The sequence below is a fragment of the Myotis yumanensis genome, unplaced genomic scaffold (assembly GCF_028538775.1).
Source record: "Myotis yumanensis isolate MYYU_CA2020_CCGP unplaced genomic scaffold, mMyoYum1.0.hap1 SCAF_3, whole genome shotgun sequence".
In the NCBI taxonomy this organism is placed as follows: domain Eukaryota; kingdom Metazoa; phylum Chordata; class Mammalia; order Chiroptera; family Vespertilionidae; genus Myotis; species Myotis yumanensis.
The window spans coordinates 165,839,652-165,846,335 of NW_027223754.1; positions in this window are offsets into that span (position 1 = coordinate 165,839,652).

Here is a 6,684-nt window from a genome sequence, read left to right on the forward strand (position 1 = left end):
GGTCCTGCATCCCCTCTACTTCAGGCATGGGGTTCCCCATTGTCAGGGTTCCAGCTTCATCCAGAGATTCCACAAACATTTGCGGGGGGCGGGGGCACAAACTTTTTCATAAAGCCCATCCTACTCCCACCACTACTCTTTTCCTCTCCTGCTACTATTGTCTGGCTCTAGGCAAAGAAAGGGATGGTGCTGCCCTGGGGGTGGGTCAAGTCTAGGTGAGCCAGGCAGACATTCCCCACTCTTGCCACTTTCTTAAATTTTGGGGACAGAGGTCTTCCCACCCTGATGCTGTGGGGAAGGGACGGGATTTAGGCTTATAATAAGTTTGAGAGTCCCAAATATCAGTGTGAAGTGTATTACTTATATTCAGTTACCTCCCTGTCTCCCTTCCAGTTTTCCTTTTCAGCCCCTCTCCTGTTATTAAAATAAGCTACCATCGCCCTATCCGGTTTAGCTCAGTGGATAGAGCGTCGGCCTGCGGACTAAAGGGTCCCAGGTTCGATTCTGGTCAAGGGCATGTACCTTGGTTGCGGCCACATCCCCAGTGGGGGGTGTGCAGGAGGCAGCTGATCGATGTTTCTCTCTCATTGATGTTTCTACCTCTCTATCCTTCTCCCTTTCTCTATGTAAAAAATAAATAAAATATTTAAAAAAAAAAAAAATAAGCTACCATCTCAAGGACCAGTGCTTCTGCCCTTAGGAAACCCTTAAACTACTCCAACCAGACATCTCCTTATCAACTCCATAAACTTCATTATTATTTTTGGTTGTTGTTAATCCTCACCTGAGGCTATTTTTCCATTGATTTTTTTAGGGAGAGTGGAAGAGAGAGGGAAAGACAAAGAAACATCCATGTAACACATCGATTGGTTGCCTCCTGCACAAGCCCAACCAGGGCCTGGGCCGGGGAGGAGCCTGCAACCAAGGTACGTGTCCTTGACCAGAATCGAACCCAGGAACCTTTGGTTTGCAGGCCCATGCTCTACCCACTGAGCCAAACCAGCTAGGGCTCAACCCCATAAACTTTAAACATCATCCACTTACCCCTCAAAATCTGATGACACTTTCCTTCCAGTCTTCTCAGAAGTCCTGCTTGGTGACTAAGGTTATTGATCAGTTAGGAGCTCCTTTCCCAAGTGTTTAATTTGTATATAGATACCTCTCCATAATGATAATGGAGAGGACTTCAGCTGGGTGGGAGGCCAGTGGGGATCTTTTGACCCCTGAACAAACTTGGGAAAGAGGATAATTTAGTCCCTCTGAGCCTTAGCACTCAGTTTAGGATGCTAGAAAGGAGGTAGAGGGAGTTGCTTAAACCCAGCTTCTGTGGGGGGGTATGGGGGAATAAGGGGTGTGCTTGCAAAGTAAATGCTTAGCACCCAGATCTTAGGACAAACAGCAATCCTATCTTCTCAGAACATGAATAGCTCTTTTTTTTTAATTTTAAATATATTTTATTGATTTTTTACAGAGAGGAAGGAAGAGGGATAGAGAGTTAGAAACATCGATGAGAGAGAAACATCCATCAGCTGCCTCCTGCACACTCCCTACTGGGGATGTGCCCACAACCAAGGTACATGCCCTTGACCAGAATCGAACCTGGGATCCTTGAGTCTGCAGGCTGACGCTCTATCCACTGAGCCAAACTGGTCAGGGCATGAATAGCTCTTCATTCATGCCTTGTCAAGGGACTTGGGCCCAGGGTATATTTCAGGATTACCCGGGCCAGGGAACTTCCAAAAATGAGCCTGGAGAAAACCATGAAAGGCTTTGCATGGGTCCAGGTGGGATGGAGGACAGTACTGTTCCCTTCATTCCAGAGTATGGGGGCAGTGATGGGTAGAATGAGTGTGGGTATGTATGAGTTTCTCAGAGGTGTAAGGCCTGAAGGCTCTGGGTATTCACTGCATCACTTCCAGTCCAAGTGTCTAGATTGGTCAGAGCAGAAAATTGACAGGTATTCATTTTAGTACCTTCAGTTTCCAGACCTGTGCTAAGAATGGAATCAAACCACTGTACTCAGGGAAAGACCTGGGACTCCACTTCTGGGATGCTCTGGAATCCTTTGGGATATCCACAGTGTACCACATGGGGTAGTGACAGTTGGGGATCACTATGTAGGGGGTATCGTTTCTTTTGCTCCTGCTTGGTGCAGGGAGGGGTGTCTCTGGGCAGGCAGTAATAATACTAAGAACAGAGTTTTCCAGTTCTGAAGGATGTCGAGGTAGGAGGGCCGAAGTCCACTTCTCTACTTTCTAACCTGGTGATTGGAGGGATGCTTGTTACTGGGGAGTGATAGGATCTAGATGACTTACTTCCTCTTTCTTAATGAGTTTCCTGGCCTTGTTTGCTGGGATGGGGGTAAGCATGACCCTGAGTTCCGAGAAAAGGGTTAGGTCTGAGGAAATCTGAACCTTGGGGAGCAGTGCCACTGCAGGCAGTGGTTGGAAGTAGGAAGTGAGGAACTTGGATCAGGACTGTTCACCATGAAGAGGTGGGTATCTGCTTTGTGTCACTTTGGCCATAGGCCACAGAAGAGAGGATCTGGACTCCAGGAGCAACTCTGGCTTCAGAACTGGATGTGGTGGAGTAGAGTGGATACTCAAGCCAGGCCAGGATTTTTTTTTAATCCTCACCCAAGGATATGTTTTATTAATTTCACAGAGCGGGGACGAGGGGAGGGAGAAACATCAACGTGAGAGGAAAACATCTGCTGCCTCCTGTATGGCAGCACAGGTCTGGAAACACAAGATACTAAATGAATGTGGGGATCAAACCTGCAACCTTTATTTGTACGAGGCAATGCTCCAACCAGCTGAGCCACCCGGTCAGGGAACTAGATATTTTCTTTTTAGGTATTGCTATGCATTCATTCATCCAAGAATGATGTGTTACTTCCCTCTCCATTCTCCCCTATGGCTGTTTTAGCCAGGGAGGTATCATCCCATAAATGCAAGATCTGGCATAGGCAAAAACAAGATGCCCTGTTGCTTGTTTTGCCGGTCGGGCTCACAGACTATTTATTAACAGTCTGTTTAAAATAAACATAAAAAACATTTTAAAAGCAGTACCTTGCCCTGGCCGGCTTGGCTCAGTGGATGGAGTGTCGGCCTGCGGACTGGGGGGTCCTGGGTTCGATTCCAGCCAAGGGCACATGCCTGGTTGTGGGCTCAATCCCCAGTGGGGGGCGTGCGGGAGGCAGCCGATCGATGGTTCTCTCCCATCATTGATGTTTCTATCTCTCTCTCTCATTCTCCTGCCCCTTACTGGGGATAGAGCCCACAACCCAGGCATGTGCCCTGACAGGGAATCGAACAGTGACCTCCTAATTCATGGGTCGACACCCAACCACTGAACCACACCAGCTGGGCATAGCACTCATCTTTGATGAATGAATAAACATTGTCCTTAACCAAGCTGGGCACGGTGGGTACCCCATGAATTTTGGGAATCAGGGGGCTGAGGTAGAATTTCTTCTAGTTGCCAACAGAGACACCTTTGAGGGTGGAGACCTTTCTAGGAGTGGTTCTCTGATTAAGTTGTGCATCCAGTCAGGGCTGGGCCAGAACCATCTCACCTTTCTCTGTCCTTCAGGTTCCTCCTAATTTGATCTAAGGAGAAAGTGCCTTCTTGCGCTGCCCTCTTTTGGTGATATTGTTGTCTTAGTTTTTGTCCTTTCCTTTCCCACTACCACTCTCTTCACTTCACCCCACTTCCCTTTCTGCTTCGGATTCCAAACAAAGCCTCAGACTGGGTAATAGTCTTCCTCCTTCATGACACCATTCCAATCAGCTGATACACACAGTACAGTATGCACTGTTACCCCATTGCTCAAAAACTTTCAGTGGGTTCCCACTGCCTCAGTCTGACATTCAAGGCTCTCCATAACCAGCTCATACTTCCCTCTCCTACTACCTCTACTCTCCTGGCTAAATCCCATATTCTAGCCAAACTGGTCCATTCATTTCCCCCAAATATCTGGCCCTCTGCCTTTATCCTCTTTCTCTCTTGTTTAAAAATACCTCTTTCCTTTAAAGTCTTCAGAGCTGCCTATGATCTAATCACAAGGACTTTTTCCCCCCTGGTCTGGCTCCTTTAGCTTTGTTAGCACAGCTCATTCAACACCTCCCACACATTCCCTTCTATTGCTATGCAGTCATGTGCCGCTTAATAGACTATATGGTGTAGCCTATTGCTCCTAGGCTACAAGCCTGTACAGTATGTTGCTGTACAGAACAATACAAAACTAAATCAAGTACAAGAGAATGTAATGCAATAAAAAAACCACAGCAACCAGATGTATGAGGCTGCTATTGGTGTAACAGCATACTGTTTTACACAAGCTTTTATTATAAGTAGAAAGAGCACAATCTAAAATAATGGTAGCCCTAGATGGTTTGGCTCAGTGGATATAGCATTGGCCTGTGGACTGAAGGGTCCTGGGTTCAGTTCTGGTCAAGGGGACATGCCTGGTTGTGGGCTCGATCCCCATTGTGTGGTGTACAGGAGGCAGCTGATCAGTGATTCTCTTTGATGTTTCTATCTCTCCCTCTCCCTTCCTCTCCCAAAACCAAGAATATATTTGAAAAATAAAAATAATGGTAAAAAGTATAGTGTAGTAAATACATAAACCAGTAAGATTTATTATCATTATCAAGTATGTACCGTACATAATTGTCTGTGCTCTACTTTTATATGCCTGGAAGTACAGGTGACTTGTTTACATCAGCATCACCACAAACACAAGTAATGCACTGGACTGTGACATTAGGACAGCTGCCATATCTATGACATCACTAGGCTATAGAAATTATAATCTTACAGGACCACCATTGAATATGCAGTCGGTTGTTGACTGAAACATCATTATGTAACGCAGGACCATATGTTGTTAATTCATTTAATATTTAATTTAAAAATTTTTATAACAGTAATTTTTATTGTAAAACATCCAAACAATATATAAATGTATAGTGCAACATGTGGAACCTGTTCCCCTCTACTCTTCTCCCATCCCCAAAGGGAACATACTTACAGTTCCTTTTCTAAATATACTATACATATTTGGAGAAAGGTTAAAATATAAAGGGGCTCATCACATCCATTACTCTTGCTTTTAAAAACCTAATGTATACATTTGTCTGAGATTTTCCATATTAGTATAGTTAGGTCTTTGTTTTTGGTATGTTTTTTTTCTTTTTAGTATTGTATGCTATAGTTACTCAAAATAAAACGTTTGTGTAGAGTCTTATATGGAGGGTATTGTTCAATTAGTATGTAGGGGACTCCAGACATGATCACAATCTTGTCCTTGCCATCAGTGTGCTGATTCTTTAGAGGAGGGAGGCATCCTTCCTATATAATAAAGGCTAATATGCAAATCCAACCAGACGGCGGAACGACTGCTACTCAGCCAGAAGCCAGGCTGACGGCTGGCGAGTGTAGCCTCCGCGGCAGTCGGACATCCTCCGAGGGCTCCTGGACTGCGAGAGGTCACAGGCCCAGCTGAGGGACTCTCCCCCTCCCAGTGCACGAATTTTAGACACTGGGCCTCTCGTACACAAATTACCACAACACAAGGAAAAGTAATGTCCCTGAGTGTATGCCTGAAGTTCAGAAATAAGCCACTTCTAGCTCGGAATCAGTGATATTTGAGTTTGGTCTAAAGCAGTGGTTCTCAACCTTTTTGTGGCCATGCCCCACCTAAGCATCTCTAAAATCCTGATGCTCCCCCCCCCATGACATATAATTGTTATTCAAAAAGTGAACTCCTGTTTATGTGGACGAAGCCTAAAAGGCTATTGACTTGGCCTAAACAAGCATCCAAAGAACATGGCATCCATGAAAGAGAAAAAGAAAAGAACGAAAGGACAGTTGAAGTACTGAGGAAGAAATCACTAAGAAGTTGTTAAAAAAAATAATGTGAAGTGATATGAAAAATAGCAAAGTTTCAAAACAATAGAGAACTGAAATGCATCAATATGTCACATTTTTATATACTGTATATGAGGCCCCTAGAACCATAAGAAATGCAAAAAATTCCGTTAATAACTCAAATTGCCCCCCCTTAAAAATCAAATCGCCCCCCTGTGGGGCATGTGCCCCATGTTGGGAACTGCTGGTCTAAAGTGAGCCTGCCAGGTGAAGGAAGAGCATAGCATGAGACTGGGCAGAGATGAAAACACTTGCAGGATCACCTGATGTCAGACCTCCAAAAATTCCAACTGGAAGGGGGAGGTGGGGGAGGGATGCTGCCTCTGACAACTGCTGGGGAGGGATGGGCCAGCCAGACCCTGCCAGGATATAGGTGTGAGGAGCCGTGTGTGGTTGGCAAAATCAGAAAGCAAACAAGCTGGACTCGGGCAGTCTTGGGTTTGAATTCTGTCCCTGTCGCCATGACCTTGGGCACATTAACCTGGGCACCCAGTTTCTCATCTGTAAAATGGAAACCATTCTGGCCACCTTTCGGGTGGTTTTGAGGATTACAGACGAGTGCCTGCCACACAGGTTAATAATGGGTGTTGTGTGTCCCAGGCCCTCACTGCGGGGCAGTACGCGAACTGACCGACCAGTCAGAATCCAAACCTCCGATCCTAGAGGGTAGGGAGGGCTCCCTGTGGCCTCCGCCCCCAGGAGGCGGGGACAAGGTGGAGGATGGGCGGCAGGAGGAGGGGCTGGTGTGTC